Source organism: Neovison vison, chromosome 1 (genome assembly GCF_020171115.1).
Source record: "Neovison vison isolate M4711 chromosome 1, ASM_NN_V1, whole genome shotgun sequence".
NCBI lineage: Eukaryota > Metazoa > Chordata > Mammalia > Carnivora > Mustelidae > Neogale > Neogale vison.
Genome location: NC_058091.1, coordinates 113,027,160 through 113,050,780, shown reverse-complemented (window position 1 = coordinate 113,050,780; position 23,621 = coordinate 113,027,160).

The window sequence follows — 23,621 nt, the reverse complement described above, 5'->3', positions numbered from 1 at the left end:
TGCCCTGCAAAGCTTGAGCAAGCAAAAGAACCCAAGAAAGGGGCATCTGCTGTTCACTACTAAGAGTTGTACCAGGAAGATAGCAACAGCAATAGGGTCTCAGTGAACTGGAGCAATGAAGCCCATAAGAGTGAAGATGACTCAAAGTAATTTGTGTTCTAGTTGCCTAATGCAGACCCATCAGTTGGCAACATAAGAACTTGTAGAAAGTAAAGGGTTTACCATATGATATAGAAATTAGCAAACCCAGAGAACTTCAGAACTCAAAGGTATTACTCAGACTGCAAGCTCAACAACCACAGCCAAATTTTACGTGTTATACTAATGGCAAAAGTAGGAGTTATTAGCGGCTTATCAAGTATCTGGTACTGTAATCACACCTTGAGACATATATCTCAATCAGTCCTCAGACCAATTATGGAAGAGTTGTACTATTGTCCACATTTCACAGATGAGAAAACTGAGGCACTAGTTAACTAATTAACTGAAGCACTATTTGATTCCAGGCCTAATTCAAAAGACTTCTTCCTTATTTTTTATTTATGCATTTTTAAATATATAATTGATGCACATGGTACAGAATTTTACAGGGTAAAAAAATGTTATAAAATAAAATGTAAGTTTCTTTCCTATCTATTCCCCAGATGCACAATTGCCTTCCCAAGTAACAACCACTTAATTACTTTGTTTATACTTCTATAGATGTTTTACCAACTATAATAGTATACATGTCCATTTTCCCTCTCAGTTGTGTTAATATTTGCCTTATATATTTTGATGGTCTGTCGTTAGGTTCATAGTAGTTTAGAATCATTATATCATCTTAGAAAATAGACTCCTAGTCCACAGTCTTTCATGGTTCATCTTCCCGTTTGATTCCCCCCTCCTTCATTTTTCCCTTCCTTCTCCTAATGTCGTCCATGCTATTCTTTATGTTCCACTAGTAAGTGAAACCATATGATAATTGACTTTCTTTGCTTGATTTATTTCACTCAGCATAATCGCCTCCAGTCTCATTCATGTTGATGTGAAAGTTGGGTGTTCATCATATCTGATGGCTGAGTAATATTCCATTGCACATATGTACCACATCTATCTGCTGAAGGGCATCTTGGCTCTTTCCACAGTTTGGCTATTGTGGACATTGCTGCTATTTTTTCTTAAGTTCCTATAGGTTGGCTGATTGATTCTTCTACTGGTCTGGTCTGACATTATTTATGTGGCTGCATTCAACTGGTGAAGAACCTGAGGATGAGCTCAGCTGTGAACCTGAGAATGAGGTAGGTTTGCTGAGCCAACATTTTCATAAGTTTCCACCTGGGCTCCATCAGCAAAGCATTACAAGAGGGCAAGCTTCAGCAGAAAGGGCCTCTGCTATATCATGTTTGCTGTTATTCCATTGGCCAGAAGCCATACAGTAAATTTCAGAGCCAACTGGGAGGGAAATATATGTAAGTGTCTGGATGTTGGAAGATTTGGCTCCTTCTTTTGGTTCCATGTATTCACATTTTTCCCACATGTAAGATGTACTCACTCCTTTCCAAGAACCCTAAAAATCTCTTCCAATTACCATGTAAGACTTAACGTCAAGAACCCAGTTATTTGCATGAGATCCTGATGCAAATGAGACTGCAGTGGTGAAATTTCTCAAGTGTACTTCTTGGGGAGCATCTCCTCTTAAACAAGGATTTCGTGAACTATATAGTTATTATTTTGCACATACATCCAACATACACTGGTGAGATAGGAAAAGGACAGCTTCCACCAGATACTTGGATTCCAAAAAGAGAGGAACAGAGGCACATAGCAATCTCTGATCCATAACAGTTATGCAGTCCTGTCCAGGACATGTTGTCTGGCCCACAAGTCTAAGAACCGGGTATGTTCTGGGCACCTGGATGGCTCAGTTGCTAAGCATGAGACTCTTGATTTCTGCTCCGGTCATGGTCTCAGGGTCCTGAGATTGAGTCCCATCTCGGGTTCCACGCTCAGCAAAGAGTCTGCTTGAAGATCCTCTCCCTCTCTCTTTCCCACTCTCTTTCTCAAACAAATAAATTAATCGAAAGAAAGAAAGAAAGACAGAAAGAAAAGGGTATTTTCTTAATAGAAACCAGTTCTGTCTATCAGTCATTTCCCAATCCTTTATTTTCCTCACCTTTTGTCTTTCATTTTTAGCTATTTTAATGTAACATGAATTTGCCTGAATTTGATAGTACTTCCTTTGGAGAATTCACTGTTGTTATATCTGTAGATATTCCTTCTGCCTCACCCTCTCCCTTCCCCCTTCTGAAATTTAAATCATGTAAATGTTAGATTTTCTGAGTCTCACACATCTCTTGCATTTTCATTTCTTCTTTAGGACTTGCGATTTCCACATGAACCAGATTAACAATAATAGACCTGGAGCAAGCACACTCAAATGAACTGGGAATGAGTAGACTGTCCTTCACTTGTTTCAAGTGAGTCTGTTGTTTCCTCAGACTATTTGGTCTTGTGATAAAAGGCTAGATTTACTCTTGGGTAACAGCTAATAATATTCTATGGCTGGAGATAGAGAGATTAGGCCAATATAAAAACAGAAGGTCCTTTACTGAAAGGCAGGATGGAAAAAGGATGGGGGTAGAGTGCACAGGGTTAAGGTATAGGGCACAGGGAAGGTATAGTGCACAGAATCTGCATTAAGAAAAATACTATTACTTCTCCTATCTTCAATCCAGCACCCCTAGTCCAGACAATTTTTTCCAGACATTCTAGTTCAGCACAGTATTTATCCATTCTGTTTTTATCACCACCCAATAGGAGAAGAAAGAATAGATGAATAAAGAAATAATGCATATGTGGCACATATTTTCCCTCACCCATTTTATCAGTTTTCAATATTGAAGGGCAGGAGAACTTTCCTAGGATTTTCCAACTCACAAATGCTTTAAAACTCACACCCCAAGAATGTGCTGGACTTGCTGCACAGTCTCTTGCCCCCCTGATGTATAATTTAAATGAGGACTTTAGTTGGTAAGAGAATGGAGTGAGTGTGCTATAAGCCAGCTATTGATGCTTCCAAAATAGCCACTCTCTGCTTATTAAAAGATGATGAGGTGAACCAGTATCTTATAGGAGCCAGGTTTGGTAGGAAAGTAATTGATTCTCTCCTTCACTTGGATGGAAACAAAGGAGTTCTCTTGCATTTACCCAAGAAATAAAACTTTCTTAATACAAAGAGGATAATAAAATTCAAAGCTTTAAAACAAATAAAATAGATATTTGAGCATTGAACAAATAAAACCACCCTTGAAATCTGGTATAGCCAAAAAGGCACTGCACTTAGGCCCCAAAATCTATCCCAGGTATGTCACTTACTAGTTTTGTGACCTTTGGCAAAATACATAATCACTTCAAGCCTCAAATTGTACAATCTTAAAAGAGAATGGGAGATGCATGCAAACTCTACTTCCATCACTATTTTGTTAGGAGGATAAAACAAGATAATGCACATGAAAGCACTTTGTAACGCCTTGAGCACTGTGCTGATATAAGACATTATTTTTGTACCGATACCTATTATGAGAAAAATAAAAGATTAATTCAAGTCTATGCTGCATGGTTATGAAAAACTCTGTACTTTACAATATTCAGTTATTTTTAAGAATCCCATTGCCATAGGCATGAACATTTAATCAGTCATTGGAAGAAAAAAAAAAAAAAAACACCCCCAAAGAGCTTTGCCTAAGAAAATATGATACAACAGAGTCATACCATGCTTCCGTCTTAATCTCCCTTCAACATCCTCCCACCTTTCCTGGCTGCATACTTTGCATACTTAGAGTTTTAGGACAGTGTGTGTGTGTGTGTGTGTGTGTGTGTGTGTGTGTACACATATACATACACATATACACACACATACATATGAATTGCAATGGTGCAACAGAAATAGAATGCCATTATCACGGTTGGTAAAAATCTAGCTTCAGGGGCAGTATCTGCAGTCAAATGTGCAGCTAATCCAGTAAAGCTTTGTTTGTTCTGTTATGGAAAAGGCATGCTGAATCTGCATGTAAGTAAAGAACATTTTCTCCCTTAGGACATTATAACTTCTGCTGATACACCTCACTGCTTTTATCATTCCGATAGAATCTTTAAAACAGGAGAATATAGGAAATCATTGGTAGAAAGATAGATAACATGGAGTTACCATAAAAGAGACTTAACTTTGAAGCTATTTCACATTATTGCTAATGTAGGCATGAAACGGAGACACAGACTTTTTTGCTTACTTAGCAATGTCCTATTTTTCTTAGCTATTCTTAAACACTCAATAAGGACACCTTTTTACATCATCCTTCCAGATTCTAAAAATAGCAGGCAAAAGTAATGTGATAGGGATAATATAAAAATAGCTGCTATTTATTGAGTATCTACTCTGGATGAGGCAGTTTATATAAATTGTCTTATTACATTATTGGTCTTTGGGATCATTACAGGTAGATATCATAATTTTCATTTACAGATAGGGAAACTAAGTCTCAGAAAAGTTAAATATTTGATTACATAACACAACCAGGTAAGTGGCAAAGTGGCAAAAATATTTTATGGAACGGCTTTCCTCATTTGCTAGCAAAATCTGTTAACTTGGTTGTAGGGCATTTGGGAACTGGGAATCCTGCTTTTTAAAAATTTTCTTGATAACTGATGAATAATCAGGGAATTTGTTATAACCACTGACACTGAGTTATCTTTTTTGTCCACTTTTCTGCCTTTTTATATAATGGATGCAGCTATTTTAAAACCTTTTTGAAATAAAGACATAGGCTGAGGAGAGAGGCAAAAGGAGAAGGAGAAAAAAAAGAAACCTGAACATAACTGATTTTCCTTTACTAACACAGAGCATCAAGGTGTTGTTTTGTACATAGATTCTAGTTGTAAACGAGTAAGATTCAAAATGATGAGATGATTCTATTATGGAACACTATCAGGACACTTTCACTTGGAAGAGAAATAAAACTCAAATCAAACCAGCTTGAAAAAAGGTGGAGGGAGGATTTATTTGGCTCCAGTAATAGGGAAATCTAAGGAAAGGGGCTAGCTTTTGGGTCATAGCCAGATCTGGAAGTTCAAATAATAACATTTTCCTTCTTTCTGCCCTCTTTGCTTTGCTTTCCTCAGTGATAACTTAATTCTTAGGCAGGTCTCTTCCATGCATCAGAGTAGGTGGCCACCAATAGTATACCCTCATTATAAGCAGCATTCTAGAAAAAAAGGCCACACCCTTCTTTCCACAGTGTCTCTATCAGCCCACCAAATGGATGCTATCTTGATTAGCGTTATATACCCACAACTGGGCCAATCTCCATTTCTAGGAGAATGTTCTGATTAACCACCTCATGATCTCTATCTACCACATGTGGGAAGAGAAGGACAATGGGTGACATCCTCAAGCTCTTCTCCAAAAGTAGGAATATATAGGGCAAGAAAAAAGAAGTATCCGTTATTTTACTGAAAATCCCTAAATATTTTCACTATTTCTTAATAGTGACATTTCTTTTATTTTTTTATTAAATTGATTAATTTATTTTCAGAAAAACAGTATTCATTATTTTTTTACCACACCCAGTGGTCCATGCAATCCGTGCCCTCTATCATACCCACCACCTGGTACCCCAACCTCTCACCCTCCCACCACTTCAAACCCCTCAGATTGTTTTTCAGAGTCCATAGTCTATCATGGTTCACCTCCCCTTCCAATTTACCCCAACTCCCTTCTCCTCTCTAACACCCCTTGTTCTCCATGATATTTGTTATGCTTCACAAATAAGTGAAACCATATGATAATTGACTCTCTCTGCTTGACTTATTTCATTCAGTATAATCTCTTCCAGTCCCGTCCATGTTGCTACAAAAGTTGGGTATTCGTCCTTTCTGATGGAGGCATAATACTGCATAGTGTATATGGACCACATCTTCCTTATCCATTCGTCTGTTGAAGGGCATCTTGGTTCTTTCCATTGTTTGGCGACCATGGCCATTGCTGCTATAAACATCGGGGTACAGATGGCCCTTCTTTTCACGATATCTGTATCTTTGGGGTAAATACCCAGGAGTGCAATTGCAGGGTCATAGGGAAGTTCTATTTTTAACTTCTTGAGGAATCTCCACACTGTTCTCCAAAGAGGCTACACTAACTTGCATTCCCACCAACAGTGTAAGAGGGTTCCCCTTTCTCCACATCCTCTCCAACACATGTTGTTTCCTGTTTTGTTAATTTTGGCCATTCTAACTGGTGTAAGGTGATATCTCAATGTAATTTCTCAATGTAATATCTCAATGTAATTTGAATCTCCCTGAGGGCTAGTGATGATGAACATTTTTTCATGTGTCTAATAGCCATTTGTATGTCTTGATTGGAGAAGTGTCTGTTCATATCTTCTGCCCATTTTTTGATATGTTTGCCTGTTTCGTGTGGGTTGAGTTTGAGGAGTTCATTATAGATCCTGGATATCAACCTTTTGTCTGTACTGTCATTTGCAAATATCTTCTCCCATTCCGTGAGTTGCCTCTTTGTTTTTTTGACTGTTTCCTTTGCTGTGCAGAAGCTTCTGGGTGGCTCAGTGGTTTAAGCCTCTGCCTTCGGCTCAGGTCATGATCTCAGGGTCCTGGGATCAAGCCCAGCATCGGGCTTTCTGCTCAGTGGGGAGCCTGCTTCCCCCTCTCTCTGCCTGCCTCTCTGCCAGCTTGTGATCTCTCTCTGTCAAATAAATAAATAAAATCTTTAAAAAAAAAAAAGTGACATTTCTGACATTTGCCTCCCTTTACCTGAAAGCAGACAATAGGAAAAATAAAAACATAGTTGAAGAGTAACTTCTGCTAACTATATTGAGATTAGTCAGACTTCTGACTACTCATTCTGTTTGTAGCTTCCTAGAGAAAATCAGTTGGATCTTTACTTCTATTAACACAGTGGAAAGAATCCTCTTCTTCCCTTGTCCTTACCTCTTTGCTTGAATGAGCCACTACCTTATTGGAACAGACAACCACTTTCTTATAGCTTAAAGCCTTTGGGTACCAGTAGTTTTCTCATCTGCTCAAAATGTGCAAGGGAAAGAATGACTCTAGAAACAAAGGAGTCATCAACATGCATAATAATTATATTTATAATACTGAAAACCTGACAGTTTTTTTAAAAACTGACAAAAGTTTTGACAATGAAATGTAATGCTACTTCTGTGTTGGGAAACTTTAGTTGAGTGCAATATTGGAAATTTGGTACATTTCAGTGGTTTATGGGCACAAATATATTGGCAGTTTATAGGATACCATGAAATGTGTCCCTCTCCTCAAAAATTGGAATTCTAAGATCACTCTCAAAAGAAAACAGAAGTAAACAAAATCACCATAACAATACTAGTTCCTGGTATACCAGCATTGGCTGTTGCATATTAAAAGATTTTTCTCTCTATAAAGGAAGAATATGTCAGAAAAGAATTAATCAGCCATGGAAGCAAAATTAGGAAGGAAAATGTTAGCATTATATCTTTAAGAAGTCTCTGGGTAATGGGTATCTTTGAACAGATAATCTGACCTATTGGATTCCCAATTTTTGAGATGATGTTCATACAATAGAAAGATCATGGGCTTCAGAGTCAGATAAACCACACATAATGCAAATATTTATTTAGCATCTACTGTGTTCCCAACACTTCCAGACACTTATGATGTGTCAATGAAAAAAACACACACAAAGATCCCTGCCCAATGTCACAGGGCAATAAGCATAAACATAATTAAGTAAATCATACAGTATGTTAGAAACCCAGTATATGCTACGAAAAAGAAAACACAAGATAAGATGTAAGGAATTGAGAGGAAGGAAAGGGTATCATATTAATTTGCCTGGTCAGGGAGTCCTCCTTGAGAAGTGATATTTGAGCAATGAACTGAAGGTGATGAGGTAGTTTCCAAGCCAGTATCTGGGGGGGGAACCATGTCAGGCAGAGGGAACAGCTAGAGCTGTTGCCTGAAGAGAGAAACATTCCTGATACATATGAGGAATTTTAAGTGGACCAGGATGGCAGGAGTTAAGTGAACACAAGGGAAAGAGAGATAAGGTCAAAAGGAGACCACTGTAAGCCACCGTAAGGACAACTAGAGCAAGTGTGAGATGAGTGGCAGGATCTGGGATGATAGCAATGAAGGTGGTAAGAAGTCATTCTTTGGAAGGATTCCTGCATTGTTCAGTTGGTTAAGCATCTGCCTTTAGCTCAGGTCATGGTCCTAGGATGGAGCCCCATGCCAAGCTCCCTGCTCAGCGGGGAGCCTGCTTCTTCCTCTGCTCCCCCGCCCACCCACCCCTTGGTTGTGCTTGCTCTCTCTCAATTAAAGAAATAAATAAATACAATATTTTTAAAAAAAGAAGTCATACTTTGAATGTATTCTGAAGGTGAAATAAATAAGTTTTCTTGAAAGACAGGGTGTGGAGTGTGAGAGAGAAAACTGTCAAGAAGCACTCCAAGGATTTTGGCCTGAACAACTGAATTCAAACCCCACCTCCATCCCCTACTAGTTATGTCTCCTTTGGTCATTTACTTTACTTCCCAGTATCATCCTCTATAAAACGGGGCTCAAATGGTGTCTACTGAACAGGATGATCATGAGACCATTAAGTGAGATACTGTTTGCAAAGCACCTCATAGATGGGAGACAGCAAACAAGTGGCCATTATAAGCCACTTCCCTTTAAATTTTCATTTTTATTTTTTAATTCCAGTGTAGTTAACATAAAGTGTTAGGTTTATAATATAGTGTAGATGTACAATATAGTGTAGGTGTACAATATAGTGGTTTAGCAATTCCATATATTACTCAGTCCTCATCAAGATAAGTATACTCTTAATCCCCTTCACCTATTTCTCCCATCCCCACCTTCCCACAGACCTTCCCTCTTGTATTCATTTATTTACTATAGTTAGGAGTCTGGTTTTTTGGTTGGTCTCTTTTTATCCCCCCTTCATTCATGTTTTGTCTCTTAAATCCACATATGAGTGAAATCATATGGTATTTGTCTTTCTTTGACTGGCTTATTTCATCTACCTTATACTCTCTAGATTCATCCATGTTGTTGCAAATGGCAAAATTTCATTCATATTTTATGGCTGAGTAATACTCCATTGTAAATACATACCACCTCTTCTTTATCCATTTGTTTATTGATGAACATGTAAGGTGCTTTCATAATTTAGCTATTGTAAATCATACTGTAGTAAACATATGAGTGCATATATTCTTTCAAATTAGTGTTTTTGTATTCTTCAGGTAAATACCCAGTAGTATGATTACTGGATAGAAGGGTAGTTCTATTTTTAATTTTTTGAGGAACTCTCCATTATGTGTTCCACAGTGGCTGCACCAATTTTCATTCTCACCAACAGCATATGAGGGTTCCTATTTTTCCACATCCTTGCCAATACTTGTTCTTTCTTGTGTTCTAGCCATTCTGACAGGCTAGAGGTGATATCTCATTGTGGTTTTGGTTTGCATTTCCCTGACGATGAGTGATGTTGAGCATCTTTTCATGTGTCTGTTGGCCGTCTGTGTGTCTTCTTTGGAGAAATATCTTTTCATGTCTTCTATTTTTAATTGGATTAGTTGTTTTTCAGGTGTTGAGTTGTGTAAGTTCTTTATATATCTTGGATACTAACCCTTTATCAAAATATCATTTGCAAATATCTTCTCCCATTCAGTAGGTTGTTGTTTATATTTGTTGGTTGTTTCCTTAGTTGTGCAGAAGCTTTTTATTTTGATGTGGTCCCAATAGTTTAATTTTGCTTTTGTTTCCCTTGCTTCAAGAGATTTATCTAGAAGAATGTTACAGCCAATATCAGAGAAGTTACTGCCTGTGCTCTCTTCTACGATTTTTATGGCTTCAGGTCTCACATTTGGGTCCTTAATCCATCTTGAGTTTATTTTTGTGTGTGGTGTAAGAAAGTGGTCCATTTTCCTTCTTATGCATGTAACTATCCAGTTTTCCCAATACTATTTGTTGAAGAGATTATCTTTTCCCATTGCATATTCTTGTCTCATTTGTCAAAGATTAACTAAGCCACCTCCCTTTTATGATTCCCTCTCACCAAGCCGACCTCAAAATATGATATACTGTGCTATCATTTTTACATCCAGAGGAAGACTGCCCCACCTGAAAACCCTCAAGAATCTAGTAATTTAGCCCCCAAGAATCTAGGAATCTAGCCTACTGCCCCAGCCAAAGAGTCCCAAGAATCTAGTAATCTAGCCAATAATTGCATTGTTATTCTAGTTTCGTGCTTGAGTCCTTCTGAGCCCTACTATTGTGAGTACAACCCTGAGAGTACTTATCAATTCTTAGTGGTTTACATTTGTACTGTAGAGTATCCCCCCAAAGTCTGCCACTTCTGAAGCCCTTTGAGTGGACAATTAGTCACTTCTAGGCACATCCTGACTTTACTAAGTATTCTTTAATAAAATTACATAAATATTTAAAATTAGGACTCACCTAAACATCTTGTAGTGTTTGGCAGCTGCATTACTTTAATTCCAGTAAATTAGATTTAGAGACATTGATTGTGCTCCATAGTGTGAAAATCTAAGAAAGCCTGATTTTTTTTTAAGGACTTTTTTTTTAAAGATTTTTTTTTTATTGTTTTTTTATTTGACAGGGAGAGATCACAAGTAGGCAGAGAGGCAGGCAGAGAGAGGGGGGAAGCAGGCGCCCTGCTGAGCAGAGAGCCCGATGCGGGGCTCCATCCCAGGACCCTGAGATCCTGACCTGAGCCGAAGGCAGAGGCTTAACCCACTGAGCCACCCAAGTGCCCCATCACGGACTTTTAACATATCAAAAGAGAACATTTTGGATTATGACTGTATTAAAATCCTAAAAAAACATACTAGTTATTAAACACTTACAATGTAACAGGCATTGTATTAAACACTTTACATTGTGTAATCTCATTTAGCCCTCAACACAATCCTTCAAAGCACTATTAGTTTAATTGAGCAGGTGAAGGACCTAGAATCATGGAGGGTCTAAACCCCAGTGCCTACACCTGGTTCATAAGCAGAGAAACACTTGTGAAGCCAGATTTTCCCACTGGCCTTAGTGCACTTTTTTGTTGCTATTTCCGTATGTTAGCTTTTTTTGGTACAGAGAAGGTTACTTCATTTTGTTTTGTTTTGCTTTGACTATTTTTCACTATCAAGCAATGATGGAACTTGTTTCCTTTAACTTTTTGTTTGCTCACTTGTGTTGTTTATTTTTTTTTTAATTTATTTTTTATTTGCAGCATAACAGTATTCATTATTTATTGCACCACACCCAGTGCTCCATGCAATCCGTGCCCTCTCTAATACCCACCTTTGCTCTCAACCAGACTTCCAGGCACTGGGGGGTGGGAAAGACACTGGAAATAGCAATTCACAAGATATGCTCTGCAGAGCCCTGGACTTACAAGTAGCTATCCTAAAAATGGTTCCTTGGCCAAATAAAGTCTTATAGTAAAGATAGTATCTTAAATCATGTTTAATCTAGTAGTTTCCAAAATTGTTTGACCACATATCCATTTTGTTGGAAAATAAATTTAATACTCTGAGATTAGTTCTGTGGGGCAAATTTTGAGAATAAGGCTGTGGGGATTAGGAACAAAAAAGTCATTTGTCTGCCTTCGCAGGGGGCTCAGGAAAGAGAAGCTGAAGGTTTTCTCATGAAAATAAGGTTATTATAATAGTGAAGAAACAGAAAGAATTTCCATGTTATTTGATTCAAGCTGCTGAAAGTCTTTGCAATCCAAGGCAGAAAAGTGAGTAATGATGCCGTGGATGACAGATCAAGCATTAAATTTAGAATTTGAATTGAAAAGCTGCTTGTGTAGCTTCAGGAATGGACCCTGAAATCCTGTCACACAGATTGGGCCTGCGACACAGTGACAAAGCCCTGACTAAATGCTAGCCTTTGCCTCTTCAACTCTCACCCAAGTCCAGCCTATATATATTGTCCATAAGAACCAGGTTTCATTTTCAGAAACATAGGAACCAAGAAATAAACAAAACAGGAAATGGTAGCAAGTCTCCCCTCATTGTTACACATCTTCAGGAAGAGCTTGAAATGATTTTTTAGAAAGGAAGCTGCCATCTTACACCACTTCTCACCAATCCTGACCAACAATGGAAGAAATTAGAACACTGGGTTGAGGGTGTCTGCCTGTGTTGCCACCCCCCAATTTCACCTCAGATCTGAGCACTTGTGAACACCAGGTGGTCACTGATCACTACAAACCAACTTCGCTCCTGATAGTCTTCATTATCTAGAGTTGAAATTAAATTACTGAATTAATGATTTTATGAATTTAATTTAATATTAGCTTAGTTGTTTCTAGGAGGATATTTTATGCTTTGAAAGGAATACCCACCATCATTTTTATTTAATGTTCAACTTATTAAACTTACATACAATTACCAAAACTATGAAAATTAAATTTTGTTAAACAGGTAAATGTTGATTAAAGCCTTAATTAAAATCTCTTAAATGATGTAAATAGTAGTTATAGTATAGTATAGTATATAGTATATATAATATAGTATATATTTACTATGACTACCTCTTTTGAATAAATTCCAAAAACAGCAAAATGTGTACAAACCCACTGAGTATAAAATTTGCTTTTTTACTTAAAACCAATTTTGTAGGAATTAAGACCTGGGTTTATTTTTTCTCAGTATTTCTCCATTATTTGTATTTTTCTAATTATTACTTATATACCTTCTTCTGCTATTGCTTTTTTTTTTTTTTTAATCTAACCTACTTCTGTCTTCCTCCAATTAATGCTTCAAATTAGTTGAGGTTCCAAGATTTGGATAAACAACCAATTGATTTTTGGCAGAAGCTAAAGAATCTAATTGCTTCTCCAAAGTGAATTATATGTGAACCAGTAGTCATGTGTCTGAGCTTTTTAGTTTTGCGTTTTATACTTTAACTTGATTTTTTAGGTTACTAAGAATTTTAACTTCATGCTTTCACCTACATTTTTTGCAACCTGGCATTTTATTACTTTTTATGGATTCTAAACTCTTACATGGTCAATGCAACCTATCTTGTTAAAATTTATATCATCATGCTGTATAGACTTGGTCTGTTAGCATTATCAGAAACTCATATACGCTTTGTTATATCATATTATTAGAGACATTATTGAGGTCTCATCTTTCAAAATATAAGGCATGGAATTTGCTCTATTATTAATTCCCATACATCTTGTTAGTTAATCCATTATCCTAGTACCCCCAATGTTTATTCTTTTCTACATGATAATTATATAACACCCTCCTTCTGATACATGCAAAATCTCATTCTACCAGGTTGCTCAGTATACTCACCATAGAAATGCTTGGTCTTGTGTCTATATTTCCCAAGTGTATTTGGCTTTTTCACTTCCTACTTACACAGAATAAAAGTGCTTATCTAGATAGGTTGGGAAGATGGCAAAGTAAGAGGACCCTAACCTAACCAGACCCTGTCCCATGGATATAACTAGATACTACTCCTATCAGTGTAAATAACCCAGAAAATTACCCCAAAACTGGCAGAACAAACTCCACAACTAAAGGTGGAGAAGAGGTCACATTAAAGAGGGTAGGAAGGGCAGAGACACAATAGGGAGTAGAAGGAAGCTACAGGCTTGGAGAAGGGCAAGAAACACACTATCACCCAGGAAAGCCTGCATGGGGAAGATGAATTCCCATAACATTTGGCTTTGAAAATGAGATGGGTCAAATATAGTGAGTTCTTACAACCAGAGGGAAATAAAGTCTGGACTTTTAAAAATCTGTAGGCTCAGGTCCAGGAGAGGCAATAGAAAGCTGAGTCCTACCCTTAAAGAGACAGCACAACAGGCCCGCCACAGAGATACAGACAGAGGCAGCAGTTTGAAAAACACTTGGGCCATATGGGAGGGAGAGCCATTTACTCATCTCAGAGCACGGCCCAAGGGAGATTCTTCTAGGAGCAAAGCAGCTGGCAAATGCCATCCCCGACCGCCACCCCAGCAAAAATACTCAGCCACCTTTGGGAACCAGTGAAGAGCCAACATTCTACCAAAGAGCCAAATAACTACCAAACTTGTTTATACCAAGCCACACCCCCACATACACCCAGCACTGGCAGATGTGGCATTTCTTGTCATGTTTGCCTCAGTCCCTGCACTGTGGATCTCCTCCCCCAGAAGACATGTGCAAACCTTGCCAACACCACATCTACCCACACACACATTTTGTGGGGCCTTGGTCCTGGTGGCAGCAGTGGTGGCAGGCACTGTAGAAGCTGAGACAAACTTTGTTTAAACAGCATGTGCTGCGTGGTCCTGATCCTGGAGGCAGTGGCAGCAGCAGGTCTCATTTCACAAGCAGACCAGTGGGTCCCTTGTTAAAACTGCACCCCACCCTAGCTGGGGACCAAACACTGCCCACAACAGGCAAAGAGAATCTCTGCACTGGACTGAAGGGAAAAGATGCCAGGCAAAACAGCAGGCACATGTAATACACTTAGGAGACACCCGCTGAAGCACCAGGGTTCTGGGAACAGGGAACACTACACAGCATGGCACTATAAGACCTCTTCTTTTTGTTGTTATTGTTGTTGTTGTTTGGTTGCTTTATAATTATGTTCAGTTAGCCAGCATATTGTACATCATTAGTTTTTGAGGTAATGTTCAATGATTCATCAGTTGTGTATAACACCGAGTGCTCATCACCACATGCACCATTCTCAATATCCATCACCCAGTTCTTCATAAGGCCATTGCTTTCAAGAGGAGGAGATTTAGCTGACTTTCCTAATACACTAATACACAGAAACAGATACAAAAAGTTAAACAAAATGAGGAGACAGAGGAATATGTCCCAAATGAAAAAACAGGACAAAATCACAGCAAGAGACCTAAGCAAAATGGATAAAAGTAATGTGCCTGATAGAAAATTTGAAGTAATGATCATAAAGATACTCACTGGGCTTGAGAAAAGAAAGGAGGACATCAGCAATATAAAAAATAAATAAAAATAATAATAAATTAAATAAATAAAGAATAAAGAATAAAATAAATAAATAATAAAAATAAATATAGAATAAATAGTAAATATTTTTATTTATAAAAATAAAATGGAGACAAAATCCAACAAAAAGATATAACAATTGTAAATATTTATGCACCCAACATGAGAGTGCTGAAATACATAAAGCAGCTAATCACAAACATAAAGCAAGTAATTGATAGTAATAAAATACTAATAGGGGACTTAAACACCCTACTTACATCAATGGACAGATCATCCAAACAGGAAATTAACAAGGAAACAGTGGCTGTGAGAGATACACTGGACCAGCTGGATATAACAGATACATTGAGAACATTCCATCCTAAAATAGCAGAATACACATTCTGTTCAAGTGCACATGGAACATTCTCCAGAACAGATCACATATTAGGCCACAAAATAAGTCTCAACAAATTCAGAAAGACCAAAGTCATAACATGCATTTTTTTGACCACACACTATGAAACTAGAAATCAACCACAAGAAAAAAACTGGAAAGACCACAGATACATGGAGGTTAAATAACATGCTACTAAACAATGAATGGGTCAATCAAAAAATCAAAGAGGAAATCAAAAAATACATAGAAACAAATGAAAATGAAAACACAATGGTCCAAAATCTTTGTTATGCAGCAAAAGTGGTTCTAAGAGATTTTATAGCAATAGAGACCTACCTCATGAAGCAAGAAAAATCTGAAATAAATAACCTAAACTCACATACCTAAAGGAGCTACAAAAAGAAGCCCAAAACATCTTTATTATTAGAAATAATAAAGATTTGAGCAGAAATAAATGATATAGAAACTTAAAAATAAAAAAGATAATAGAACATCAATGAAGCCAGAGCTGGCTCTTTGAAAAGATCAGTAAAATTGATAAACCCCTACCCAGACTCTTTTTTTATTTCGATTTTTTATTTAATTCCCAGTTAGTTAACATATATTGTAAAACTGGTTTCAGGTATAGAATTTAGTGATTCATCACTTACATATAACGCCCTCATCACAATTGCCCTCCCTAACACCCATCACCCATTTAGCTCATCCCCTGCCCACCTCCCTCCAACATCATTTAGTTTGTTCTCTACAGTTCAGTCTCTTATGGTTTGCTTCCCTCTTTTTTTTTCTCCAGTTCCCATAAAACTCTACTCAGACTCTTAAAAAAATAAAAAGAGGACTCAAACAAAATAACAAATGAAAGAGGAGAAATAACAACTGACACCATTGAAATACAAATGATTTTAAGAGATTATTATGAGAAAACTTACATGCCAATAAATTGGACATCTTAGAAAAAATGGATAAATTTCCAGAAATATACAACCTCCCAAAATGAATCAGGAAGAAAAAGAAAATGTGAACAGAATAATTACCAGCAATGAAATTGAATCAGTAATCATAAAACTCCCAAAAAACAGTCTAGGACCAGAGAGCGTCACAGAAGAATTCCACCACGCACTGAAGGAAGAGTTAATACCTATTCTGCTCAAACTATGCCAAAAAAATTTTTAAAGGAAGGAAAGATTCCAAATTCATTCTATGAGGCTAGCATTACCCTGATACCAAAACCAGATAAAGACACCACAGGAAAAGAGAACTACAGACCAGCATCTCTGATGATCATAGATGCAAAAATCCTCAACAAAATATTAGTAATCTGAGTCCAACAATACATTTAAAAGTCATTCACTTCAATCCAGTGGGATTCATTCCAGGGATGCAAGGGTGGTTCAAGATTCATAAGTCAATCAATGTGATACATCACATCAAAAAAAGAAAGGATAAAAACCATATGATAATTTCAATAGATGCAGAAAAAAACATCTACCAAAATATAAGATCCATTCATGATAAAAATTTTCAACAGAGTAGGTTTAGAAGGAATACATCTCAACATAATAAAGGATATATATGAAAAACTTATAATAAAGGCCATATAGAATATTGTGCTCAGTGGGGAATAACTGAGAGCTTTTCCTGTAAGGTCAGGAACAAGAAAAAGATGACCACTCTCATCACTTTTATTCAACATAGTACTGGAAGTCCTAGACTCAGCAATCAGACAACTAAAAGAATAAAATGTATCCAAATTGGTAAGGAGGAAGTAAAACTTTCACTACTTGCAGATGACATGATACTATATACAAAAAACTTGAAAGGCTCCACCAAAAAACTACTAGAATACATGAATTCCGCAGGATCACAGGGTATAAAATCAATATACAGAAATGCATTGCATTTCTATGCACTAATAATGAAGCAGCAGAAAGAGAAATTAAGAAAAAATCCCATTTATCATTGCACCAAAATAATAAAATATTTAAGAATACACTTAACAAAAGAGGTCAATGACCTATATTTTGAAAACTGTAAAATGCTGATGAGAGAAATTAAAAATGATACAAAGAAATTGAAAGACAGTCCATGCTCTAGATTGAAAGAACAAATACTGTTAAAATGTCCATACCACCCAAATCAACCTACAGATTTAATGCAACTCCTATCAAATACCAACAGCGTTTTTCATAGAACCAGAACAAACAATCCTAAAATTTGTATGGAACCACAAAAGACTCCAAATAACCAAAGAAATCTTGAAGAAGAAAAACAAAACTAGAGCCTTTAAGTTAAATTACAAATCTGTAGTAATCGAAACAGTATGGTACTGACATAAAAACAAATACATAGGTTAATAGAATATAAAACACAGAAATAAACCCACAATTAGATTATAACACTTATGTGTTATAATACTGTCTGTACACTGTACTGGGATTAAAATTTTAAAAAAGCTTTTGCTACAAAGAAGTGCATGTCTATATAAGTATAAATTTAATGCAACCTATATATGCATAATTAGTATTCCTTGCCTTATTAAAATCAATAAAATAAAAACACACCACTATATTTTCCTTCTTTTTCTTAGAGTTATTGTGCCCTTTATACTAACATTTTTGGAATTTTAAGGATTTTTAAAAAATATATAGATTTCTTCTAATTCTGACCAAGTTGTTACAACTTGGCCAAAAGAAGTTTTATTAAGTTGTCCCTTACTCTTTAGCATTACTCCCATCATCTTTGAAAAAAGTGGCTTGCTTTCCAGCAAGAATAAGATGTTCTTTGTTCATTTTGAATTTTGCTTTGCTTATGATAGGATAGAATCAGCTACTCTCCTAGGAACCCTGGTGTTTCTCTGTGGAACCAGATCTAAGCACAGGAGTGTGTCACAGTATAGAAATGCACTGCTGTGGGGCACCTGGGTGGCTCAGTGGGTTAAAGCCTCTGCCTTTGGCTCAGCTCATGATTCCAGGGTCCTGGGATCAAGCCCCACATTGGGCTTTCTGCTCAGCAGGGAGCCTGCTTCCCTGCCTACTTGTGAGCTCTGTCTGTCAAATAAATAAATCTTTAAAAATTAAAAAAAAAAGGAAAGAAATGCACTGCTGCTTGCTCCTTTTAGCCACATTTCATATGGTGCTAGAAAAGATACATACATATTTTTTAAGATATAAATTTACTTTAGTTTTTACAATAAAACACCATAAATTGCTGCTTCCTTACATTTCTTTCTTTTTTTTTTTCTTCCTTACATTTCTTAAAGAATGACTTCAAACCAGACTGACATACTCCATATTCTTAAGCCCATGAGAAATTATTTTCCATCAGCCTCTATTCTGCTATAGTAAATGAGCCTTCTATCTGGGTCAGGCTCATGTGTCCTCCTTCATGGCTAGAACTGCTAAGGTCCCACCGTGCCAAGGCCCATCAGTTGTCATCTAATTGCTTGCTACCCATAGCACCACGTGTGTTCATAAATTAAGTCTGAAGTTTCCAATCATTGAATGATTTCTTCTACCTGCTGAACAATGAAAATGTCCTCATGGAAAAGTCAAGAATTTTCGGACATTTTGCTTTTAGCAGATTATATCTGGCAGATTATTACATTGGCATGTACACTTTCATGTTCCTCTGTAAATAAAAAGCCCTTATTAGTGAAATACCCTTTTAAAAATTAGACGGTTTCTCAAGTTACAAAGCTTTAGAGAGATACAGTGGGAAGGACTCTTGTCCAATACTTCCAGATTTTTGAGCAGCATTTCTGAAGGATCCCTGCTAGTAAACAAGAACAGGAATGTGGAGCCACAGGCAATCCGTTTGGTAAATATAGGTCCCGGAGGGCAGCAGCGATTCTCCTCTTCGTCCCTAGAGGACTTCTACTCCCTTAACGGAACCCTTTTCCCTGCCATATTAAGAGGCATTTAGTCCTTTGGCAAAACCTGTTTCCAAATGTTTCCTGGAACAAATAGCCTAGAGATAGTATAGTCATTAGCTTATTAAGCATGTATCATAACTTGAGTGCTATGATCACATATCTTCTCAGTTAATCCTAACAACAACCATTACCCATACTATTGCTTTTATTCCATTTCCCAGATGAGATAACACAAGCTTTGAGTTGAATTAACCCAGCTTGGGCAGGACAGTATAAGGATTCGAATTCACAGAATCACCCCTGAGTTTGTATTCTTATTCCTTATTCCTTCTCATCCTTGCTTATATCCCAATTTCACATTTAGAGAATGTGCCCCCCAACCACAGATTTTATATTCCATTAGCCTAATCATCACCAATTTAATTTAGATACAATCCTAGCAACAGCCACCATTCCTTATTTTTAAATTGTAATTGACAGTAACCTAGAAACCACATGCTGTTTGCAAACTATGCCCATTAAGTTTATATAACATCAAACATTCAACTTCTCCTGTTGTTCACCTGCAGCTTCCCTTCTGGCCTCTTATCACTGAAATCAATTACAACTTCATGTTCTTGCCTTTCACGTGTTGTCAAATCCATTCTCACACCACACGCTTAGGCTAATTGTGTGAATTCCATTCCCTGGAGTTACTGGCTTTGAAAGGTTGCTGAGCTCTTCCACCTGGTCACCAGCACACACACAATCTTCCTAAGATGATACCTTGGCCTCATTTTGATTAACTCTTTTCTGCTACTCTAGGGGAATTTCTTCCTCTTTCAGTTCCAGTTTTCCTTTCACCAGCAACTTCATACTTGGCACCAAAGCTGATTTGTCCAGAGCACATGAACAGAAAATGAGTGAAGTTGAAACTTTAAAAAAAGATTATATGAACCAATGTCTTGGAATACATATATTTCTTATGCACAAAAGGTAGGAAAGAAGTGCAAAGCTTGCAGCAGGAACCAACATCCATATGATATATAATTTGTATTCTCTTAGACTGAGTCTCTCAACATTATGGAGACATCTCTATTGTATTGACATTCGATGGACTTTCATTGTGAATAGCATTAAGAGTATTTTGTATCTCACCTGTTTCTCTCCATTTTATTCCTCATGTATGCCTTCAATTCTCATATATAACATAGTTCTGAGTGTCAAAATTATGACTTTCAAAAAACAATGAAGTATCAAAGAATGCCTTCTAAGTAGCATAATGCAATTTGAATGGTACTTAAACAGTCCCAGCATATACAAGAGAATTCTAAATTGGGAAGAGACATAAAAGTCACCTAAAATAATCGCTTCATATTTCACATAAGAAATTTAGGTGTTTGCCTGTAGGAAACAGCTATTAACAAGAATATACTGAACCAATAATAGTAGTTCTAAAGTCCCTGATCAAATTCAAAAGCAAATTTTAAACTTCTACATTGGGAAAAGTGAAAATGTCAGCATCCACTCACTGCATTTCTGAAACAATACTGGCTCCATCTGGTGGTCGAAGTAATGATTTCCAGTTAATAGCATTCGTGTTTATGATTAATAAACTACGCTTCTTTGAACTGTAAATGTCTGATTGCAGCCAAGTAACTGAAGAATTTAAAACATAAATGTAGTCTCAAGAGTCTTACCATTTGTACCTGTGATTAGCCTCTTCCAAAGAATATCATGATTAATACATCATTGTTTAAATTGGAATTGAAAAAGAGGAAAAAATTCAGTATAGAAAAATTAAGGTACTTCTCCATCTATCCTTCAAGAGAAATGTGGGTTCAACTGAAAATATATCAATATATTTATCATTTTAAAATATCAATAAAAGCCATTACTTTTTTAACCAAGGTGATATACTAGTAGCAATTTATTATTTAACATACATTGTCAATTAAGATGTAAAACACACAGAAGTTATTTAATGATTCTAAAAAACCATGGAAGATTTATACTTTGCTATCTTTTCTATTCCTATTCTTTGAACTAATAAATTAAAATGTAATAAGAAATTGCTCTAATTCAATAGGAAGGAGAAAACTCTTTTTGTGTTTTGTGTAGGGGATATTGCCCAAGGTTCTGTAAAAACAGCCATTTCAATCTAAATTTTTTGTTTACATTCAAGAACAAGAAACCTCAATTTTCTTCAGGTTCTCAGAGTAGTTTCCGGCACCTTAACTGTTTATGAAACCCTGAAAATTAGTTACACAGGTGGGTTCAGTTTATGAAAATTTATCATTTGTGCACTTAACAAGCTTATAAGTTATACTTAAAACACATTTTTAAAAAGTTTATGAACCATTGTTTTCATGTTCCCAAACTAAATATTTAATAATAAACCTTCATCATGTGCTGAGGTAAATATATGGTAAAGGTTATTAATCTTTTGAGGATCAATTTTTCTAATCGCAAAGTACGAATCACTTCCCTTGGATGGTTGAGAAAACTACTGTATAAAATAAAAATTGTCTGAATCTTGTTGCCTGTCTCTGAAAACCACCCAGGCTGCCTCTCACTAACTCTTGCTTCCCAGCTAGTGGAGGGATGCTTGGAAACATGGATGCATTGCCGGGGGAGTGGGACTACATGTTTTTCTCACTATCCCACAAAAAAAGAAACTTGGAAAGCAAAGAAAACAAAAGATGGGCATACTTTAGATAATGTTATAGCACCAAAGTCAAAATGTGGCTTTGTAGTGCCTCTGGTTTTCTATTTCTTGCCTCTCAGCTCCAGATTCACCTTGTTTTCCTGCTCTCTGGAAATGAACATGGGTCCTTTAAATGGTTTCCTCTGAAAGTTGACCCTGAAGCTTTATGAGCGGCTGCTGGAGAGACGTTTCAGGAGAACAAGTTTTTCTTCTTGGTTCTGGAAGACTCATTCAGCAGGTTCCCGTTCATGGCTTCTCCTGCCCCAGGCATAGGCTGTGCTCACAGCATCTCCAGTGGTCAGTTTCCATAGGACAAGGCAGTCAGTAGCACTTGGCAGCCAGCAGCTTCCAACACCCACTCTCCCCTCCCAGCCAGGGACTCTGCAGCCGAGTGGTATCTCTGCTGTCCAGCACCTCAAGTGCATGGTGGTCAGTGGCACCCAAAAGCCAGTTTCTTGCCTGCCCCAGTATTCCCCCATGTGGTTTTGCGGTTGGGTGCCCATTATGATGAGATAGCTCTTCCTGAACCTATCTGATAAAGAGGGAAACACGGTTCAAAGCAGAACCAAAAGATACAAAAAAAAAAAAAAAAAAAGAGGTTGCTGATAACAGCATCTGATGACGTGGATCTGGTCTCCAGCTGCAACTCTCAGAGGTTTTCAGAAACACGAGACAGTAAATGCCCTAAGTTTGAGTTTGCTTCTGTCCCTTGCCAGTATAGCCTGTTACTGCAAATGATTTGTTTACCTGCGGCCCCTAGGTCATAAAGGGCTAATTCGCAGCTTTGCTAGGTTAAAGTCCAGGAAAATTTGGGCAAGTATCTCTTAAGCACTGACTGTGTACACGGCAGTCTATGCTAGATATGCAGATAGGTTTCTCCCATGCAATGACAAAAATAGGGACTACCAGATCCAGGCTTATATCCAACAGTCGAGTAAAACCGGCAGCAAGAGGTCTCCTCTTTCCAAAAAAATTCCAGAGAAGTTCTGAGGCTCGTACGCATTAGATGGATTTGTGTTTTCAGACTAGAGAAAAAGCATTAGAAGGATCAAATCTGAAAAGTGTTTCAGTGATGGTTGATGTTATTATCAGAGCAGACACTTCTGCTCCTTGATGTTCAGTAACAAAGTTATACTGCTCTGGGTCAGACAATCTGACTTAGAATATTTGGAAAAACACTTGCCAAAATGGCCAAACACACTTCTTGATGCTGCAGGGTTGTTGTTTTTTTTTTAAACCCTTTTCCTATTGTTTCTTGCTCTTTTTCCAGTTGATAACGATTAGGAATACTGAAACAGAAGTAAACTGTAAAAATTCACCTCTGCCTTGAGACTGATCAAAAATGTGCAAGTGTAGCTGATTAAAGGTTAGAGTCTTGGGCTCCACTCTGTCTCCCGAACGGCACCATTAGCATGCTGCCTACACGGACATGTCTCACGTCACCTAATATGACTGATTAAAGGATACATTTTAGAATTTCACCACTGTCTTTGTTTTTATTTTTTATTTTCAAGACTGCCTGTCACCAGCCGCAGATCCGTGAGAGGTTTGGATAAAATATAAAAGCAATTTTTAAAAGAAATACAATGTGTGACACAGTGACAAAAGCCAGAAAATTGT